The following is a 23557-nucleotide window of genomic DNA, read 5'->3' as shown; positions in this document are numbered from 1 at the left end:
CTAATGTTTAGCAGCCCCTCTGAACAGCCAAGAGTCTCCCCTGTGGCCACTCAATACTGGTAACGTAAAATAAACTAACTAAAGTGGGTGAAAGCATAATGCATAAAAACAATATAAAAAGGCCCCAGAGGCCTTCGCAAGATAGCACGTAAATGATGACATGTAGCCAGGCACCTCCGAATTGCAGCATGCTAGTGCCTACAAGGAAATTTAAAGTCTGGTCTTATTGCATCAGTTTCAGTTTCAGACATGAGCAGTTACTTTGCAGTTTACTTCTTTATTTAATGTGAATACGGCATATAGCTACTATATCAGAAGAAAGACAAACAGTATTTTTACTCTGAGAAAAGTATGTGGGATAGGCTTTCAATACCATGAGAAATGAAGTCTAAAAGTAGGCCTGAAAAGTATAGAAAATTGTCTCAGATGAACACAACTCTCATTCTTTAATGTCTTATGGTTTGCCTCAAGTTTAGTGAGGTGAGAGAAAAGAATATAAGGCCTGATTTAGATCTTGGTGGTGTTACCGCCAGACCACCTCGATGGTGGACCCGAAAAGACCATCAAATAGATGGCGTTCTGTAGGAAAGTCTTCCTTTTTGCCCTGGTCACCCCCAAATGTTTTGTACAGACACTGGTGGTTACTGACCCTTGGCTATGCCCTGGATACTCTTTACCAGTCCCAGGGCAAGTGCTCTGTGTAAAGTGGATATGCAAATTAGGCTAATTATAATTGGCAGTATCAACCTACCTATAAATCCCTAGTATATGGTAGGACATGTAGATGTAGGGACCCCAGCATAAGTATTGCGCCCATAAGTGCACTGCTGAGGGCCCCAGTGACATTTTAAAGGCAGGTCTGCCTTGCTGGCTGCTTTTAAACTAAAGCTATATGCGCATTTGACTTTGGAATTAAAAGCACTTCCAAAGCCTTAAACTACCTTATTTGTACATATACGTCACCCCTAAGGTGTGCCCTATCTGCCCCTAGGATTGGGTGCCATGTAACTATAAGCAGGGACCTTATAAAATTGTTTTATAAGCCCTTATGAGGTAAAATAGCCAACTTCATTATTCCCTCACTGTAGTGAATGGCCTTCATAGGCTAAAATGGAAAGACTTTATTGTAATTAACAAAGTGCCCTTAAGTGCCAGATACCTTGCGTTTGGTATCAAATTAATTGTTATAATAAATCCCACAACTTGCAATTGTTGGATTTAGTATAACTAGTACAGGTTAAGAGTTTTAAAACTCTACCTGAAAGTTTCCAACTTCAGCTCTGTAGTGCCCTTCTCTGATTGGCCTGCCTCTGGCATCCTGGCCAGGCTGCCTTAATGAGTTGCCTGGGCTAAACACAAAGGATGAATCAGGGGAGGGGATCTACGTCAGCAGATGGTAAAACACGATAGGGGGAGAGCAGCCAAACTGGTCTTCAAAGGCAGGGAAGGACATTTGGAGCAGCTCAGGACCTCCCCCACTTCCGGCAACCCCAGGCAATTAGGTGCCCCCAAGATTAGATTAGGAGAGGGCAGGAGGGAGGTGTGTTTAGGATTTTTAGCTACACGAGTGGGTGGGCTCATCCAGATCTAGCCTCCAAAAAACACTTTTAGCCATGTTGGAGTTTTGAAGAATGTTGCTCCCTGGGATTGCTTTTTTCCACACTTCCCAGGAAGTGGTCATCAAAGTGGGAAGGAGCCTGACTGTGATTGGACAATACATCCCGGGAGCATGGATAAATATGGAACAGATGCACCCACACCTCAGATCCCCACAAGGAAGAACATCTGAAGAAAAAGGACTGCCCTGCTGGACCCATGACCTGCACCTGGACAGGTGCTCACTTGGGCTTCATCACAAAAAGGACTTTGCCTGACTTCAACTCGTTCAAGGAGGGACTCCCTGTTTTCTGCAGGTGGAAAACAGCTAACCAGAGTCTTCTGCATTAATTCCTGAAAAAACTGACCAGCTGACCACTGTCCAGTGGTCATTTTGGAGTTTGAGCAAGGTGCATGCTGGGAGTTGGAGTCCTAACCCTCAAGGAGCAACTCAGAGCTTCTGGAACCTTGTAGTGAGCTGTGGACTCCTAAAATACCTTCAAAGACCTTCTGGAAGAAGATCCAGAGTTTGGAGAAGATTGGAGAACCTTTTGTAAAATGCTCCATAAAGGGACCGACCCGCCGTCGAGAGTCAAGCCGGCTTATGTTGACCGCGAGCCAGCCTGACTTGCAGGTTCATCCGCTGAAAAGCTCTGGAGTCCCAACCTTCCAGAATTTATCCCGGGGCTCCTGGAAAGGCAATCCGATGATCTCGATTCAAAATCGGCTTGCTGTGGAGGGTCATCAGATGTCAGAAAGGAAAATCTCCCAAAAAGTGACTAAGTCCGAAGGCAAAAAGTTGACGAGGACTTCCCACGCAGCGTATCCGGGATGGCTCCAGGGATGTCAGATCAAATTCAGCTTTGGTCCGGATGACGATTTTCATCCTGAAAAATCATCTAAGTCCGAACATAGGAATCTTCACCAAGGTCTCCTGCAACACTTATCTGAAGAGGGCGCCAGGGAGGTTGGATCAGATTTGTGACATCGTCCCGCTGAAGAAAAGCCTCACGAAAACGACTATGTCCAAGGGTAAACTTTTGACCAAGTCGTCCCTCTTGCTGTAGCTGAGCAGGGCTGTATCGCGGTTGGCCTGAAACTTTGACTTTGCCCCGGTCGAGGTACGACCAGATGAGAGTATTGGCAAATTTTGTTTCTATGCACTAGGAAACATTAATTCTTTACAAATACATATCTCCGATTCCCCTTATCCAATTTTATTTGTTTTGGCGTCAAATTAAAGATGAAAATATTTCTTATTTATATAAATTGGTTTTGGATATTTAAACTATTTCCTGTGTTTTATTTAATTACTGTTTTGTGATACTTGAATGCTTTACACACTTTGGCCCTCATTACAACCGTGGCGGTAAGTGCCACCTACTGCTGTGCTGACGGGCGCCAACATACCATGACCGCGGCGGTAATCCGGTATGGGTATTATGACCCACACTGAGAAATCTGCCACTATACAGACACCCACACAAGTCCGTCAATCCAAAGGTCAGTGATAAAATGGCGATAGCAAAACCCACACCGTTACGCCAACAGGAATACATGGCGATCTTTCAACCGCGGTAAACCATTGGCGGTACACACCGCCGCGCTCAAAATACACACACACTTAATAAATTACACCACATTGGACAATTCAAACCACACACACCTGACAGGCATACACACACCACACCCACACCAATGTAAAACACACACCCACACTACCCACAACCCCTTACAGCGAAAAAAAAAGATTGCCAACTGAGAGAGACACAAGAAAGGAGCACCCACTCAATCTGAGCCTCAGAACACCATCACCCATACACCATCCATGCACCTCACACCACACACCCCAACACATCACCCCACACATCCTCACACACATCACTCACACCACATCCATGGCACCCGAAAGACACCCCAGGTTTTCAGAGGAGGAGCTAAGGGTCATGGTGGAGGAAATCATCCGGATAGAGCCACAGCTATTCGGATCACAGGTATGGCAGACGTCAATTGCAAGGAAGATGGAGGGATGGCGGAGAATCGTGGACAGGGTCACGCCGTGGGATAGCACCCAAGAACTAGGGATGACATCAGGAAGAGGTGGAACGACCTACGGGGGAAGGTGCGTTCTGTGGTTGCAAGACACCAGGTATCCGTACAGAGGACTGGCAGTGGACCCCCACCTCCTCCCCCACAACTAACAACATGGGAGGAGCAAGTCTTGGCGATCATGCATCCTGAGGGCCTCGCAGGAGTAGCAGGAGGACTGGACTCTGGTAAGTCAAATATTTACTACTAAATCCCACACCTGACCTGCATGCCATCACAAACTCCGACCCCTACCATTGTCCCCATCACTCCACCCCCTCACATATACCACACTATCACAACCCACCCATCCTAATACCAATCCCTGCATGTAACACCAATGCATGGAACCCATCACAGACCTGCATGGACACCCATCACCACAGCATGCCCAGTAGAGAGACTCACCCAGCCCACAAAATCATCACGCACACAAGGCAAAGTTGACAGGGAAATCACAACCATACAGGGAAACACACCCATGCACAAGATGGCACACGCAGATACACTAACACTACATTTGCATCCCCACAGGACCCCTACTCAACGTCACTGGAGAGGAGGTGCCAGCTACATGCAGTCCCCCCCAGAAGAGGCCCACAGTGACAACAGCAGCTCTGCATGCCTGGATGAGGATGACCAACCTGGCCCATCAGGGACTTCTGGACAGTCGGTTCCCCTGCCACAGTCCCAACCCACCACAGAGCCTCCACCCTCAGGAAACACCAGAACAGCACCCACCCAGGGGGCCCATGACACTGTCCCCAGGACACGTCAATCAGCAGTGTGTCCACCACTACAGGGATCCCAGGCAACCCCACAAACCCAGGACGATCAGGGACCTGGGATCAGTGGCAGTGGGCACACGGTTCAGGGGACAGAGGCACAGGACAACAGGGAAGCTGGGAGGACTGCTGTGCAACAGAGGGAGGACATGCCCAGGAAACACACTTTCCGGGAGGCACTATACAACATCTTGAGAGCATACCACCATTACCAGGAGACGATGGGCCAGATACTGGCCAAGTTGCAAGAGACCCAGCAACTGCAGGAGGGACAGAACCTGGGGATCAGGGAGGGCATCAAACTCATCCACATCATCCTGGTCACCATTGCAGGGGTGCTGGGTGACATGGCCAACACCATGAGGGAGGCAGTGGCACACCAACGGGCCCCTGAGTCTAGCCAAACCGATGAACAACCTTCCACCTCCGTCGGCGCTAGTGGACAGGAGGTCCAGCCACAGGAACAACAGGCCACCAGCACCCCACCCCCTGAAGAAGGAGTCCCTGCGATCCAGGCAGAAGCCAGAGAATATCGCCAAGAACCAACCAGGAAAAAGGGCTCTTCTGATTGTCACCCTTCTGTCCCATTCTGTCACCCTGTCCACCTAGAACTGCCATAGCTCCCTTTCTTATGCCCCATTGGACAATGCACCTGTGATACAAATAGACTGGACTCTACCCTGGACTTTCCTCCACCATCAGCCGGGCCCATTGCACATCCATCTCTACTTATGAGCACGTAAATAAACACCCTTGGAACAAATACAAATCTAGAGTCTGTCAAATGATTCAAATATGTATTAGTTCAACATAATCAAAGCATTGCAAGTCAAATGTACAGTCAAATATACTTTGAAATGACCTTTGGTGGGCAGCAGTACACATAGCAGGAGCCAGAGTGGGCCACAGAGATATGAAAATAGAGATGCCAAAGGGTACAGTAAGTGTCCATAGACATAGAAATCAGGCTGCCATGTACAATGTCCAACAGAAAACTGATATGTAAAGTCAATTTACAGTGTCTTACCTGTGTCACTGGAAGTACTGTTGTATTATGTTGCTTCTATTGTCAACATCTTCTTCATCTGCCTCCTCTTCGTCACAGACCACCGCCTCCACTGCTGCCACAAGCTCATTTTCTTGCATAAAAGGCACCTGATGTCTCAAGGCCACGTTGTGCAACACGCTACGATGATCTGGCACACCTTCTTGGGTGAGTAGTACAGGGATCCACAAGTCGGATGGAGGCACCGGAACCTGGCCTTCAGGAGGCCGAAGGTCCTTTCAATAATCATCCTTGTACGCCCATGTGCCTCATTGTAACGTTCCTCTGCCCTTGTCCTGGCATTCCTCACTTGGGTCAGTAGCCATGAGAGGTTGGGGTAACCAGAGTCACCTACAAATATCGAAGGACAACTGTTAGACACCTACTAACCCTTAGGGACAACCCCATGCCCAGACAACAAGTTATACTGTGTGGGGACCTTGGGCTCACCTATTAGCCACACCCGGTGCCTCTGGATTTGGCCCATCACATGTGGGATGCTGCTATTGCTCAAGATAAAGGCGTCATGCACACAGCCAGGGTATTTGGCATTCACATGGGAGATGCACTGATCCGCCAAACACACCATCTGCACATTCATAGAGTGATAGCTTTTTCTATTCTATTCCTGAACACTTGTTCATTTCTCCGGGGGGGTGGGGTTGGGGGAAATGCCACTTGTGTACCATCAATGGCACCAATGATGTTGGGGATGTGTCCCATGGCATAAATGTCAGCTTTCACTGTTGCCAAATCCTCCACCTGGGGGAATATGATGTAGCTGTGTATGTTTTTCAGAAGGGCAGACAACACTCTGGTCAATGCGTTGGAGAAAATTAGCTGAGACATCCCTGATGCCATGGCTACTGTTGTTTGGAAGGAACCACTTGCCAGAAAATGGGGCACTGACAGGACCTGCACTAGAGGGGGAATACCTGTGGACTGGCGGACAGCTGAAATCAGGTCTGGCTCCAATTGGGAGCACAGTTCTTGGATTGTGGCATGATCAAGTCTGTAGGTGATGATAATGTGTCTGTCCTCCATTGTCGCAAGGTCCACCAGGGGTCTGTACACCGGAGGATGCCACCATCTCGTATTCAGCCTCAGCGGTTGAAGCCTATAGAAGAAAACGGTGAGGAGAGGGTCATATTCACACATCTATGGCACTAATGATGATTTTCTGCCTTTTACAGAACCAGTATGTGAATCTGACAATCAGTTGATGTGCCAATGTCTGCTGTGACGCAGTTAGGTGCCATGGCCTGTGTCCCCCTGAAATTGTGGCTGCCTGACCTGTGAGGAGGGACAAGTGGAAATGAGGTAATTCCGCTGCCGTTGTGTGCCGTCGCGGTTGGCGGTCGATGACCGCTGCACAACTTCGCATTGGTTATCATTGGGCCCTATGGGTTCAAGGAGCCAATGGAAATGTATGCCGGCGGTGAAAGTATGCACCGCCGCGGACGTCACTGCCATTTTCTCTCTGTTCACTCACTTGCTACCTGACCTTCAACAGGAGAGGACCCACACTGCAAGTGCTGCTGTGACCTGTGTCTGGGAGCAACAATGGCTCATGTATCAGGGGAAAGAGCCCTTGCCTTCACTGCAGAGGAGTTGGAGAAACTGGTCCTACCCCAGTACACGTTACTCTACAGTCCTTCAGACAAACAGGTGAGTACACTGTGAGCATGATGCGTGTGCCATTAATGTATGGAGTGCTGTGTGGGTAAGACACATGTTGAGGGGGGGGGCAGAGGCATCCTTGCCAGAGTGCAGCATTTAAGGTGGTCAATGTATGTGCGTCAGGGGATGGGAGGGATCTGGTGGGCCATGAGTCTGACGGTCCAGACGGTTGACTAATTCACTTTTCTTCTGTCTTTTCCATGCAGGTCAGCACCCACCAGAAAAAGGGTTAAGAGCTACCTGGGTGGGGGATGTAGGCTATGGTTGCCCCTAGGCCAGGGCGCAGATTACACGGTAGGTCCCTTGTTGGGCAGTCTCTGAAGCATTCCTACTCCAAATGTGTTAGTGGGCATCTACTAATGGGGAGGGTCCTGTGTGTTTCAGGTGTGCAACTAATGGTGTTAGGTAATGTACCCCATGGGCTGGTGACTAGCTTTGTAACTGGTAGTGCATGGCCTAGTGCATAGGGCTGCTCCCTGTGTTTTGTGTACGCCAACGGTAGTGGTGTTGCTGGCATCGACCAAGTGTATCCTCTGTCTCTCCCCCCCCCCTTTTTGTTTTGTCACCCTGTCCTTGTGTGCATTAGCATCATCTGGCGGAGGAGCCGAGGCACCGGCGATGGAGGGAGCTGCATCCCACATGGGCCAAGAGGCTGAATCCACCGACGGTGAGGGCACGAGTGGGACGGAGGGTGAGTGGAGCACCCCGATGGGGACAGGAAGGGAGACCACAGACAGCAACTCCTCCTCCAATGGAAGCTCCCTGGTGGTGGTAGACACCTCTGTGCCCACCCCAACAACAGGTACAGCCGCTAACCCTCCTACCAGCACCGCCCTCCCAGCAGCACCTCAGCGTGTTTCTTTTGCCCGCTCACCCAGGAGAGTGGGCATCTCCTTCGCCCCAGGCACCTCATGCCCTGCCCCAGTCAGCCCTGCTGCCCTCAGTGAGGAGGCTATTGACCTCCTGAGATCCCTCACTGTTGGGCAGTCAACCATTCTGAATGTCATCCAGGGTGTCGAGAGGCATTTGCAACAAACAAATGCATACCTGGAGGGCATTCACTCTGGCGTGCTGGCCCAACAGAGAGCATTTCAGGCTCTGGCCTCCACACTGATGGCAGCCATTGTCCCTGTCTCTAGCCTCCCTCCTCCAACTTCCTCACCCACACAGAGACCCTCAACCCCAGCCTATCCCAAGCACACCTTCAGACCAGGATTCACCCAAATCAACACACAGAAGTGGCTCAGGCAAACCCAAGCACCACACTTCATCTCACAGGCACTCACACAAGCACCTTACCCATGCAGACACACCAACATCCACTGCCTCCACTGTGTCCCCCTCCTCCTCTTCGTCCACCTCCCTCCCAGTTGCGTCTCCACTCACACCTGCATGCACTACATCCTCATCTACTACCTCCATCACCAGCATGCCCATCATAACACACCCCTCATGAGCAGTCACCACCCCCACAACCATGCACACATCCCCTGTGTCCTCTCCCAGTGTGTCTGTGACCCCTCCTCCCAAAGTACACGAATGCACGCACCCAACCACCCAACAGCCATCCATCTCACAACAGCATCCAGCCCATGCATCTGCACCCAAACTCAGCAGACAGACACCTCCTACAACCACTCCCTCTTCCTCCACTCCCAAACCCTCTCCCTCTTCCGACCCCAGTGTGTCTAAGAAGCTTTTCCTGGCAAACATGGACCTCTTCACTACCCCTTCCCTCCCTGTCCTTCCCCTAGGACCAAGGTGTCCAGAACCCAGGCCAGCACCTCAGCCACCAAGCCGCCTTCTGCTGTGGTACCTGCAACTCACAGAGCCTCAAAGAGGGCACCCGTCAGCCCAGCCAGTGTGCCACTAATCCCTGCAAAGGACAAAAGCATTCCGCCACCTGCCAAGGTGAAGAAGGGGCCAGCATGCAGAAAGGACAAGGAGCACGAACCACCCAGCAAGGCCTCTTCCAAAACTCCAGCTGCCAGAGCCAAGGTGACACCACCATCTGCCAAGGTAAGGAAGGGGCAGAAAACACCAGGCAAGGCACTTCAGCCATCGGAGGATACAGGTGAGTGCCTGGTGGCTACCAGCACAACCGCCAACCTTTCCACCTGCACCGTGGCCAGCCCCGCCAGCAACCCCGCAGCAAGCCCCGCTGCAAGCACCGTCACCTGAACCACCACCTGTACCGCCGCTAGCCCCACGAGAGTCAGCAGCAGCAGCCCCATTGGGCAGCCGTCCAAGGCTGCAGGAGAAGGGCTGGAGCCACCCTCCACCACTGGCAGCACCGGCACCTGCCCCATGGCCAGCACCACCATATGCACCGCCGCCAGTACTGCCGCAGGCCCCACCGCAAGCACCGCCACCTGCACATCTGACAGTAGGACCACTGCCAGCAGCAGCAGCCCCAGTGGGCAGCCATCCCAGACTGCAGGTGAAGGGCTGGAGCCTCCCTCCACCCCTGGCAGCACCCTCCACCAGCACCGGCACTACCACTTGCTTGCAGCCGTAGCCGCTGCCGGATGGAGTCTAGCCCTACCTCCATGGACTATCATGCAACCTGGTCCCTGCAATTCTCATGGCTCAGACACCCAGGTGAGGGACTGTGAACTGCCACACCCCAAGTGTTGCATCACTGGGCACAAAGCCCCCTCCAGAACCAGTGGAAATATGCATCCACTCACCCAATCCTTGGCAGGATGAAGCACACTGGGCACAAGGCACCCCCCAGAACCAGTGGAGCTATGCATCCACTCACCCAACCCTTGGCAGGATGAAGCACACTGGGCACAAGGCCCCCTCCAGAACCATTGGAGATATGCATCCAATGTAGGAAAGTACCATCTTGCCTGGCATGTTACCCCCATTTTTACATGTATGTAAGTTTTTTTGCCTGTCTCACTGGGATCCTGCTAGCCAGGACCCCAGTGCTCATAGTTTGTGGTCTGAATGTGTATACCTGTGTAGTGAATAACTGTGTCACTGAGGCTCTGCTAATCAGAACCTCAGTGCGTATGCTCTCTCTGCCTTTAAAATTGTCACCATGGCCTAGTGACCAATTTTAGCAATTCTAATTGGCACACTGGAACACCCTTATAATTCCCTAGTATATGGTACCTAGGTACCCAATGTACTGGGGTTCCAGGAGATCCCTATGGGCTGCAGCATTTCTTTTGCCACCCATAGGGAGCTCAGACAAACCTTATACAGGACTGCCACTGCAACCTGAGTGAAATAACGCACACGTTATTTCACAGCCATTTTCACTGCACTTAGGTAACTTATAAGTCACCTATATGTCTAACCTTCACTTGCTGAAGGTTAGGTGCAAAGTTACTAAGTGTGAGGGCACCCTTGCACTAGCAAAGGTGTCCCCACATAGTTCAGGGCCATTTCCCCGGACTTTGTGAGTGCGGAGACACCATTACACTTGTGCATTACATATAGGTCAATACCTATATGTAGCTTCACAATGGTAACTCCGAACATGGCCATGTAACATGTCTAAGATCATGGAATTGTCCCCCATGCCAAATCTGGTATTGGAGTGCCAATTCCATGCATCCCCGGGACTCCACTGTGGACCCTGGGTACTGTCAAACCAGCTCTCTGCAGCTACCGCTGCTGCCACCCCACAGACAGGGTTCGGCGGTCCTGGGGTCTGGGCAGTCCAGTCCCAGGAAGGCAGAACAAGGAACTTCCTCTGCAAGAGGGTGTTACACCCTCTCCCTTTGGAAATAGGTGTTAAAGGCTGGGGTGGGGTAGCCTCTCCCAGCCTCTGGAAATGATTTGAAGGGCACAGATGGTGCCCTCCTTACATAAGCCAGTCTACCCCAGTTTAGGGAACCCCCAGTTTCTGCTCTGGCACGAAACTGGACAAAGGAAAGGGGAGTGACCACTCCTCTGTCCATCACCACCCCAGGGGTGGTGCCCCGAGCTCCTCCAGTGTTTCCCAGACCTCTGCCATCTTGGATCCAGAGGTGTGAGGGCACTCTGGAGGCCTCTGAGTGGTCAGTGCCAGCAGGTGATGTCAGAGACCCCTCCTGATAGGTGCTACCTCACTAGGTGGCCAATCCTCCTCTGAGGGCCATTTAGGGTCTCTCCAGAGGGCTTTTCCTCAGATAACAACTTGCAAGAATTCACCAGAGTTCCTCTGCACCTCTCTCTTCGACTTCTGTTGAAGATTGATCACTGACTGCTCCAGGACACCTGCAAAACTGCAACAAAGTAGCAAGAAGACTACCAGCCACATTGTAGCACCTAATCCTGTCGGCTTTCTTGACTGTTTCCTGGTAGTGCATGCTTTGTGGGCTGCCTGCCTTCATCCTGCACTGGAAGACACGAATAAATCTTCGGTGGGTTGACGGAGTCTTCCCCCTGCTGCAACAGGCACCAAACTTCAGCGTCACTGGTACTCTGGGACCCCTCTCATCCTGACGAGCATGGCCCCTGGAACACAGATGGTGGCCCAAGTGACCCAGACTGTCCAGTTATCCAACTGTCTAAATTTGGAGGAGGTAAGTCCTTGCCTCCCCTCTCCAGATAGTAATCCTGTGCACCGCGTGAACTGCAGCTACACGAGCTTCTGTGCACATTTCCATGAACTCCTTCATGCACAGCCAAGCCTAGGCCACCAGCACTCTGTCCTGTGATGCTCAGCTCCCTGAGTTGATCTCCGGTGTCGTGGGACCCTCTTTTGCAGTGTTGAGACGACCTTCGTGTTCAGTCTTTTTGAACCTTTGATGTCCTATATGGGGGCCAAATTGTGGAATTCCCTTCCTCTTAGGCTCCGGCTTATAAGCCAGGAACTTAGCTTCCGTAAGTAACTTAAAACTTGGCTGTTTTAGAATTGACTGTCCTTTATGTTAACCTTGATCTTCTGATCTGGTCCACTAGCACTGGGAAGCCTCAGGGCAGCCATGCGCTGTACAAATTGCATAACATAACATAAATTGCAAAACATAACCCATGTGCAAGGACTTCTGCGGGTGTTACCTTCTTGTGCATGTGATCTCTACGTTGCTGAGGGCCCCCTCTGTCTCCTCTCCCAAGTGGCGACTTACTGGTCCTTCCTGGGCCCGGCCAGCACCTTTTTTCGTCAACAGTGACTCTTGCAGCTAGCAAGGCTTGGTTGTGGTTGTTTGCCAAGCAAACAACTCTGCATCCTCCAGCACTCTGTGGGATACCTTCTGCATGAAGGAGAAGTTCCTAGCTTCTTTCATTGTTGCAGAATCGTCAGCTTCTTTCATCCAGAGGCAGCCATTTTGCATCTTCATCTGGGGTTTAGTGGGCTCCTGCCCCCCCTGGACACTTTCACAACTCTTGGACTTGGTCCTCTTCCTTTGCAGGTCCTCAGGTCCAGGAATCCATCCTAAGTGCTTTGCAGTCTTCTGTGGTCTTTGCAAAATCCTCTATCACGACTCTAGTGTGTTTCTGGGGATAATAGTAGTACTTTACTCCTACTTTCCAGGGTCTTGAGGTGGGGTACCTTGGACACCCTTAGTGTTTTCTTACACTCCCAGTGACCCTCTACACATTACACTAGCCTAGGGGTCCATTCGTGGTTCGCATTCCACTTTCTTAGTATATGGTTTGTGTTGCCCTTTGGCCTATTGCGTCCTATTGTACTCTACAGTGTTTGCACTACTTTCTCACTGTGTTACTTACCTGATTTTAGTTTGTGTGTATATTTTGTGTATTTTACTTACCTCCTAAGGGAGTATATCCTCTGAGATATTTTGGCACACTGTCAATAAAATAAAGTCCCTTTATTTTTACTAACTCTGAGTATTGTGTTTTTTATGATATAGTACCCATATGATATAAGTAGTATAGTAGGAGCTTTGCATGTCTCCTAGTGCAGCCTAAGCTGCTCTGCTATAGCTACCTCTATCAGCCTAAGCTGCTAGAACACTACTAATCTACTAATAAGGGATAACTGGACCTGGAACAAGGTGTAAGTACCATCAGGTACCCACTATAAGCCAGGCCAGCCTCCTACATCCACTCACCCAATCCTTGGCAGGATGAAGCACGTGGGGCTCAAGGCCCCCTCCAGAACCAGTGGAGAAAGGCATCCACTCATCCAATCCTCGGCAGGATGAAGCACACTGGGCACAAGGCCCCCTCCAGAACCAGTGGAGATTTGCATCCACTCACCCAATCCATGGCAGGATGAGGCACAGCAGGCACAAGGCCCCCTCCAGAACCAGTAGAGATATGTATCCATTCACCCAATTCTTGGCAGGATGAAGCACACTGGGCACATGGCCCCCTCCAGAACCAGTGGAGAAAGGCATCCACTAGAGAGACTGTGGCTTTGCACTCCCTAGGACCAAGCAGTGGGAAAACCACCCACTTGAGAGACTTGAGAGACTGTGGCTTTGCACTCCCCAGGACCAAGCAGTGGGCAAACCACCCACTACAGAGACTTGAGAGACTGTGGCTTTGCACTCCTCAGGACCAAGGAGTGGGCAAACCACCCACTAGAGAGACTTGAGAGACTGTGGCCCTGCACTCCCCAGGACCAAGCAGTGGGCAAACCACCCACATGTGAGACTGTGGCCTTGCACTCCCTAGGACATCGCTGTAGGCATGGAGCCCCCTCGAGGAGCAGTGTCGTTTTACCATTTTCATGTTGAGTTGCCCCCCTTCACCCTCCCCCTGAGATGCCTGTGTGTTTACGACCTGATGCCCCTGCAGTGTTCTCTCCGTATTGAGGCAAGAGTCAAGTGTGGGCTTGGCCCATGGAATTTTGGCCCAGTGGCCCATGGACATTTTGCATGGACAATGTACGGCCTTATGTACATATTGTATATTTTAGTAAACAGTCTTTCTAAAATTGTTATTTCTATCTGCCTAGTTCTAATATATCAATGATTTAACTCAATTCCTTTTGTCCTTGCGTACTTCCAGGGGGTTACGGGCTGTAAATGTATAGTTGATGCATGTATTTGTGTGTATGGTGTTGTGGGTAAGTGTGGGGGTGGGGGTGTTGCATGTTGCGTGTGTGTGTCACTCTCTTTTTCCTCCCCCTGTCCCCTATGTGCTAGGTGCAGCACTCACCATGGTCATCGCCGCCACCTTTGGTATTCCTGGTAGATAAGGAGGTAGACCAGCATCGGCAGGACCTGCAACTCGGGCTCTAAGACGTCCTGGTTCTTTGTTAATTGTTGAGAGGTGAGTGGTTTCCCTTCTGTGTTCTGTTCCGACATGCTTTTGATGGCATTGGTACCATCCTAGAAAAGCTGGCCGATAGGCGGGTTGTGATGTGGTGAGCGGTACATTGTCCTCCGCCTGTCTGTTAGCGGTGACCGCCATGGGGTTTGTTGCTACCGCTGTTGTTGCCAGGGTGTTAAAGTGGCTGTCTGTGTTGGCGGTTTCCGCCGTGGTCTTGATTCCATTTTTTTTACCGCCAGCCTATTGGCGGTATTACCGCTGCTTTAACACCGACCTCCAGGGTTGTAATGAGGGCCTTTGTCACCTAAGTTAAGCCTTGTTGCTCGTTGCCAAGTTACCAAGGGCTGAGCGGAGATTAATTTATTGAGACCTAACAGAACCTAAGGGGGGTTAGTGGCCTATTGCAAAGTGTAGGTACTTACCTGCCCTTAACAATAATTCACTTTCCAAGATGTTCTACCCGCCGTACTTAGATGAATTGCGGCTGAGCCACCGACTGACACAACGGATTGCTCTTCCTAGCCATCAGGCAGGCAGGATCCCACAACTCGTATTTAGATGTTACAGTCCTGCAGGTGGTGTACTTTGGCGGTTTTGTGATGGAGAGAGGACATTGCTACAACCAATGGACACCGGACAATGGCAGTGGCTCTAGAATACAGGTAAGTCACACACACACATACACTGTACCTTTACTATATATGTCCCCTGCATCACACACAACACAACACACCACATACAAACCATTATCCATTGCCATCCTACAACAACACAACACATACATGCCTCAAACTCACATTGACGTACATCCATGACACAACATTCACATACTATTGACGTTAGACCCACACGCAACACAACCAACAAACTGCACACCCATCTACACAAGTGTATGCACACACAAGCACAACTACACTCATCACAACAACAACCGCCCACAACACTCACCTGAATGTTGCACGCAGCAATACAACACAACATCCACAACAACATCGAAAACCATATTCAAGTGGCCCACATATTGACCCAACCACATCACCCACTACACCTCCCTCCACCGCAACCAGCCAATCGCATTGCACACACACACATGTACTGACTCAAACACACAAACCACTCACTGTAGAACATGACAGGTACAGATCCCCTTGCAATGTGCACACATGGACACAGTTGACAAGTGTGAATGTACCATAATTATGGTGCCAACATTCATTTCGGAATGAATACTTATGTCATAATGACAGCTGTGTATGTGTGAGATATGTGTTGTGTATCAGTGGGTCCCCATCCATGTCTGACCCACGTGTGTCCCAGACATTTAAAAAAAATTACTGTGACGTATATATTTGCAGTGGTCCCATGCTCATGTGCAGTGACCCCCCAATGTATATAGCCAATGCGGTTCCTTACCTTCATGTGCAACAAAGGGGGCTTCATGTTTTCTCCATGGTCCCTGGCAGCAGCAATGGAAGGTCCTGTCCAGTCATGTCCAGTCATAAACAAAAGTGGTATGAGAGAAAAGGTGAGTTTTCACCCCTTCTCCCCCAGTCCATCAAATCAGACCTGAAAGTTGGAATGCCACTTTTCACTTTAAGTGTGACTGGGGTCCTGCCACCAGACACTATTTCCTATGGCGTTGACGCAGCAGATAGTATTAAAGTCTATGGGACCACAAAGATTTTAATGTGCCAGCCGGACTGCCAAGGTGGCGTATGGGTTTTCAGTCAGAAAACTGATGGCAGGGCTGTTACCACCAGTATCTAAATCAGGCCCCGTCTGAAAGGAAATTTGCTCACCCATGCTTCCAAAACAGAGATTTCTGAAATTTCACAACATTACAAACCAGATTATCGCAGAGTTGATGCAGGAAAAGTGTGTATAAGAAAACTGCAACATACTTTGTCTAAAGAAAATTTCACAATCCTGTATTACATCTTAAAAAGTCAATTTTCCTAAAAGCCACATCAAACTTCTTGGACACACCATTTACAATGCATGCAAAAAGTGGGCTGACGGTATGGCAAAATAATTAATGAGATATAGATTTACAAAATTACATGAACAGTTATTTTTCCCATGAACTTCTCAGCTCAATTTGCACATGGGAAAGAAATACCATATCAGAAGTAGAAAAATAAGAAACTGTAGTTTTAGTTGGAGAAATGTTCAGTAGAGTCTGTTATTATTTGTTTAAATCATCCAAAATTAAGCCCTTCATTACGAGTGTAGCAGTATCAAGACCACCACACTTGCGATGTCGGTCGAACAGCCACAGACAGGGTAGTCCAACCGCCCCATTATGATTGTGGCAGAGCTGCCACAGTCATACCGCTGACACCACCAGGCTTCAGCCAGCCTGCAGCCGGGTGGTCCTGGCGGGCCTGGCGGTCCTGGCGGTTGTAATCAGCCAGGGCAGCGCTCCAAGCACGTGCCCCCATCCTCTGGCAGAATCGGGGCATCGACGGGCCTTGGCATGGGCAGTGCAGGGGCCCCCATGCGCAGCCCCATCGCGCATTTCACTGCCCGAATGACAGTGTTGCACCGGACGCACCACAACATTGACACCAATGTTGTCATGGTTGTGGTGAGCTGTTTTAGCCCGTTGGCCCAGTCCTAATATGGTGGGCAAAAAACCTACAGGACTGGTGGTCTTTTGCCTGCAGTGGCTTTGGCGGTCCTAGAAAAGGACAGCGGAAGTGGTAATGAGGGGTTAATTCTGAAATTACACTGAAAAGTATAGGAAAATATGTAATGTGAACACAGGCATCATGCTTTAAGCTGTTATGGTTTGTGTGATGGTTTCCATAGGTGAGAGAAGGGTATGTAGTGTAAAAGTCAAGGTGCATGCTGCAGCTCCAAAAACAAAGCTGTCTGAAACTATACAATCTAAGACATAAGACAACTACAGCACTGAAGCTTAGTAAGTATGTGCTGTACAGTGTTAGCATGGTTTGGAGTTTAGTCCGAAGCAGCTGCAACATATTCTAACTGAGGAAATACAAGGACAGTGAACACCCCATCTGCAGGAACACCTCAGAGGCAGTCACCCCCTTGTTGTGCACAGCCTTTGCCCTGTGCCAACAAGGAGGTGACAGCCAACCCTCCGTGGTTGACTTGGTCAGTCCCCTACTGTGCCCTTCCTTCACCTTATACCCAGCTGCATTCATTTTTATTTTTAGATTTGTTAGCATTACATTATGTTAATTCATATTTTAAACCATTTTTATTCATTTCATTCTGTTTAACTTTATTTTCCAGGGACCTTTATCTCTATGTTCAGTTCTTGTCTCTATTAATTCCTATGTATCAGTGGTTGGCCCAGTATGGAGTTGTCAAGTTGGCTCTTATTATACCAATGAGGCTGCTGGATTTGGGTGGCAGCATCACCTGAATTGTGGGGAACTAGGTCCAATCCCACGTAATGTGACAACTGTTGGCCTAATCTGTTTCTGGCCAGTCAGCAGCACTTCACCTCTGCCCGAGAGCAAGGTTGATTTTTGGCAACCGGCTGCATGACATTGTGACTTCTCAGGGAAATCGTGGTGGATCAGTCCTCATCCTTTTCTCTCAGTTACATTCACCTCACACATGCAAAGATAAACAGAGGCATGGGATGTTAAATAAGGTTTGATGAATCAGCTGCATCTTAGATAAAATAGGATGAAATTCAATAATTAGGATGATGAAACATACTACAAGCAAAACGGTGACAAGAAAAGTAAAACACAAGAAAAGTCCTACCATACTGTCAAGATGAACAATATATGTGATTCTTACCTACGCTACTAATGTTCTGTGTTAGAGCACAGCAGGATAAGCCCTAATCCATCCTTCAGGATCCTCCAGGTAAGATATCATCCCCCACATAAGCTAGGGAACCGGAAGTCTCAATGAGCAGCTGTAAAGAAGTCAGACAGCATGCAGGCGTGGTGATTTGGCTGGAACCTCCCTTTAACATGCATGGGACAGAGAGATGTTTTTATAAAAAAAAAACAAATGTTCTGAGAAAGTGTCCCCACATATGTTTCTGTGAAATGTTAGAGACGCAGTGTACCACTTGTGTCAATAATCCTATCTCGTTGCAACCTTGGAAAAAGCACAGGGTGAAAAGAATGTTGTGGTAAGAAATGTAAATGCATTTCCTAAGCGAAACAACAGAAAGATAAGGGAACATGAAATATCACCACAAATGTGGCTGATTCTAAAAGAATAAAATGAAATACGACAAAATGTTACTATGCAAGAGTGCACAGGCAGCAGGCCTAGATGCTAAAACAACACACACATAGACATCATTAAAACGGTTCTACAACACCCTCCCCTTGTTGGTTCAGAAGTGGTAAAGCAGCCTAGTTCCTAAATTTAAAGGCAACTGAAAGGCAATACTCTAAAACATATACATAAATGTCAACAGTGACAAGTCAAGGCACACTTGGGGAGTTGAATGAAAATTGAAAGTGGACAATTTTAAAATCTTAGTCATGGAGCCCATGAAGCAGAATGTAAAAGTCAGTGTCATTTTGAAAACCCCATATTACAGCTGAGGCAATTGAAGCAAGGAAATGTTTCACTTCGGCAGGTGGTAATGTGACCAAATCGGTGCCAAGGAAAACCAAAGAACACTCATGTTGCAGTGCCTGAGCTCCAGCTGAGACAGCAGCATTTTGTGTTGTCCCAGATGTCAAGGCAAGAGCTGCATGATACACCAAGGGCAGCTCATAGATGTATTCTAGTAGCAAACGCACCCTCAACGCACACATCTGGAAATGAGCCCTCAGCAAAAACGTCAACAGATAAGCATCCAATGAAAGCAAGAACCCTATAGAAAGACACAAGAGGTATCGACACATGGGCTGCACTCAATCCAAAACTAATCTGGCCACTTACACTCCAGTACTTCCAAGAGTGGTGCTCCGAAATACTGCATCATGTGTTTATGACACAGTTGCGCTGGTGGAAGCGCCATCAGTCTTCCCAGTCCTCCAAGTTTTGATGAGACAGACATTGCAAATTAAAAACAGCAACAGAAAGATGCCACCTATTATAGCCAAAGTAATTGGAAACCCCCCTAAAATACTTAAAAAATATCTAGTGTATGGCTGAAGGTATAAAGCCAAATATAGAGGAGAAGGTGCTGATAAAACCAGAACCAACAGCCTCAAAGAAATGTACAATCCCTGTAGTACTAGATGCATTAAAAATTCATCACACAAGTTCACCAAAGTGTCTTGGAAAGTTAGGGACTGTATCTCTGCAGATGACCTCGCCACTTGGAGCGCATAAGTCTCACATGCGGATGTCAGTGCCACATGTTTTGGAAACAATAGAGGTTTTAGTCTGCTTAACTTGTCAAAATTCACATTTGAAGTAGCAATGTGAGGCCAAATGTCTGCTACTTTCATCTGTTGCGTCGGGGGAAAAAGAACATTACCGCAGCAAGTGACAATTTAGGAGACCCAAACTGCATAAGCAATTCCGGCTCACCTTCCACAACAGCTCTCACTATTAGGAAGCAAATAGCTTCCATTAGAAAGCACCTGGAACACTGGCCTAATGAAAGGGACTGGAACTCCCTTCTAATAGCAAGACGCATCTGCTGCCAAAGCGCTGCATGCCCGTGCAAGGACAGTTGCTTACAAACCATTGAATGGCTCACAGAAGTCTCCATTCACCGCTACTGCTACCAAAGACCTCTTTCATGCCATTGAGACATTTGTGCAAAACAGGTAGCTCCCACACCTCATGAATGTAACTGTCTCCTAGCATCTCATATCTGCCCATTGGAATTTCTTTTAACCCCTTGGCTGCCACGCCTTTTCCCCCTTGTTGGAAAATGGGTTATTGGTAAGGGCAGGTAGGTACCTACACTTAGCAATAGGCCACTAACATCCACTAAGGTCCAGGTAGGTCTCAGTAAATTAACCCCAGCTCAACCCTTTGTAGCTTGGCAACGAGCGTCAAGGCTTAACTTAGGAGACAGAGTGTAAAGCATTCAAATATCACAAACACAATTAAATAAAACACAGGAAACAGTTTAAAAATCCAAAACCAATTGATAAACATAGATTATATTTTTATCTTTAAAATGACACCAAAATGAATAAAATCGGATAAGGGGAACCGGAGATATGAATTTATAAAGAATTATTATTTTCTTAGCGCCTAGAAACAAAAAGCTCCAATCGGGTCATCTGGTTGCACCTCGACCGGGGCAAAGTCAAAGTTTAAGGTCGAACGCGATGGAGCCCTGCTCGGCTACAGGCCGTGGGAGGCCTCGGTTAAAAGTTTACCTTCACTCTTAGGCCCTCATTCTGACTTTGGCGGGCGGCGGTCGCCGCCAATTGGCCGCTCTGCGGTCAAAAGACCGCAGGGCCATTCTGACTTTCCCGCTGGGCCAAGGGAGCGCCCGCCGGCCCAGCGGGAAAGGGCTTGCAACACAGAAGCCGGCTCCGAATGGAGCCGGCGGTGTTGCAGGTGTGCGACGGGTGCAGTAGCACCCGTCGCGCTTTTCACTGTCTGCTAGGCAGACAGTGAAAAGCTTAATGGGGCCCTGTTAGGGGGCCCCTGCACTGCCCATGCCAGGGGCCCCAGGACACCCGTTCCCGCCATCCTGTTTCTGGCGGTGAAAACCGCCAGAAACAGGCTGGCGGGAAGGGGGTCGGAATCCCCATGGCGGCGCTGCTTGCAGCGCCGCCATGGAGGATTGGGCCAACCGGGGGAAATCCGCCGGGAAACCGCCGGACCCGGTTTTCTGACCACGGCTTTACCGCCGCGGTCAGAATGGCCCAGGAAGCACCGCCAGCCTGTTGGCGGTGCTTTCCGTGGGCCGCGGCCCTGGCGGATTTTACCGCCAGGTTCAGAATGAGGCCCTTTGTCTCTTTTTCGAAGATTTTCTTCAGCAGGACGAACCTGCCAGTCCAATCCGGCCTCCTGGAGCTCTTCTCCGGATAGGCGATGCGGGAATCCTCGGTGGAGATTTTTAACTTCGGACTTAGTCGTTTTTTTTTAGGGGAAAATCCTTCGACCAGGGTAAACCTGGATCTTGATCCGACGTCACTGGAGCCCTCCTCGGATACGCTAGCTGGGAGGTCCCGGTCAACTTTTTACCTTCGGACTTAATCTCTTTTTCTGAGATTTTCTTTACCGGGACGAACCCGCAAGTCAGGCCGGGTCGCGGTTGAGGCAAGCCGGCTAGAGTTGCCGTGGTGGGTCGGTCCCTTTATGGAGCTTTTTTACAAAAGTTCTCCAAACTTCTCCAAACTTCTGGGGCTTCTCCCAGTTGTCCTTTTAAGGTTCTTTTGAGGTCCACAGCTCACCCCAAGGGTCCAGAAGTTCTGAGATGGTCCTTGGGGGTGAAGACTATGACTCCCAGAATGCACCTGGCAAAAACTCCTTTTTGGCCACTGGGCAGTGGCCAGCTGGTTGATTTCTTCAGGAGTTGGTATAGGGGACTCTGGATAGCAATTTTTCACCTGTAGCAAACAGGGAGTCCCTCCTTGAACCAGTTGAAGCCAGGCTTCTTGTGGGGAAGCCCAAGTGTGCAGCTGGTGCAGTCCTTCTGAGTGCAGGTGCCAGGTGCAGGCCAGGGGTCCAGCAGGGCAGTCCTTCTTCTCCTTTGGTTCTTCCTTGTTGGAATCTGATGGGGATCTGAGGTGTGGGTGCAGGTCTGCCAGATTGATCCTTGCTCCTGGGTGAAAAGCAGGGGGGTCATGATTCTCCAATCAGGTGCAGGGTCCTTCCCCCTGTGATGACCACTTTTTGGGAAGTGTGGCAAAAATCAATCCCAGGAGGCAACATTCTCCAAAAATTCATCATGGCTGAATCTGATTTTTGGAGGTTACATCTGGATGAGCCCACCCACTGGTGTGGCTAAAAATCATAAACACACCCCTCTCCTGCCCTCTCCTAATCTAATCAAGGGGGCACCTAGTTGACTGGGGTTGCAGGATGTGGGGGTGTTGCTGGTTGCTCCAAATGTCCTTCTCTGCCTTTGAAGACCAGTTTGGAAGCCCTCCTCCTTCCTGCCTCACCATCTGCTGAGGGGAGATTCCCTCCCACAGGCGCATTCCTTTGTGGAAAGCCAGGCCACTTCACACCTCATCAAGGCAGCCTGGCCAAGCTGCTAGAGGCTGGCCAATCAGAGCACAGCAGCAAAAACAATGCAGGGCTGAAATTGGCAACTTTTCAGGTAAAGTTTAAAACTCTTTACCTGAACAAGTTATATTAAATCCAACAACTGGAAGTTGTGGGATTCATTACAACAATTAATTTGATACCAGACTCTTGGTATGCATCATTTAAGGAGACTTTAAAAATTAAAATAGTCTCCCCATTCTAGCCTATGAAGGCAATTTACTACAATGAGGGAAAAACGAATTTGGCTGTTTTTACCTCACCAGGGCTTATAAAACTATTTTTATAAAGTCTCTGCTTATAGTTACATGGCATCCAGCCCTAGGGGCACATAGGGCACACCTTAGAGGTGACTTATATCTAAACATAAGGTAGTTTAAGACTTTGGAACTACTTTTAATTCCAAAGTCGAATTTGCATATAACTTTAATTTAAAAGCAGCCAGCAAGGCAGACCTGCCTTTAAAATGACACTGGGCACCCCGGCAGTGCACCTATGTGTGCACCACCTATGCTGTGGTCCCTAAACCTACATGCCCTACCATATACTAGGGACTTATAGGTAGGTTAACTTAGCCAATTATAATTAGCCTAATTTGCATATCCATTTTACACAGAGCACTGGCCCTGGGACTGGTAAGCAGTACCCAGGGCACAGCCAAGAGTCAGTAACCACCAGTACCTGTCCAAAAAGTGTAGGGGTGACCAGGGCAAAAAGGAAGACTTTCCTACACCCCTCAGGTGCCAGGAATTGTTTGGGTTATTTGGGGCCGTTCACGCTTCGGCCCTCGTAACTATTTGTCCACATAAGCTACCCATGCCAAATTTGCGTCCTTTTTTCAAACATCCTAGGGATTCTAGAGGTACCCATACTTTGTGGTTTCCCCTGGAGGTGATGAAGAAATTAGCCAAAATACAGCAAAAAAATTGTTTTTTAACAAAATTGGGGAAAAAAGGCCTGCAGAAGAAGACTTTTGTTTTTTCTTTCCTGAAAATGGCACCCACAAAGCAGTTGCAGTGCTAAATTCACCATCTTCAAAGCT

Source organism: Pleurodeles waltl, chromosome 8 (genome assembly GCF_031143425.1).
Source record: "Pleurodeles waltl isolate 20211129_DDA chromosome 8, aPleWal1.hap1.20221129, whole genome shotgun sequence".
In the NCBI taxonomy this organism is placed as follows: Eukaryota; Metazoa; Chordata; class Amphibia; order Caudata; family Salamandridae; genus Pleurodeles; species Pleurodeles waltl.
Note: the sequence above shows the minus strand (reverse complement) of the source record.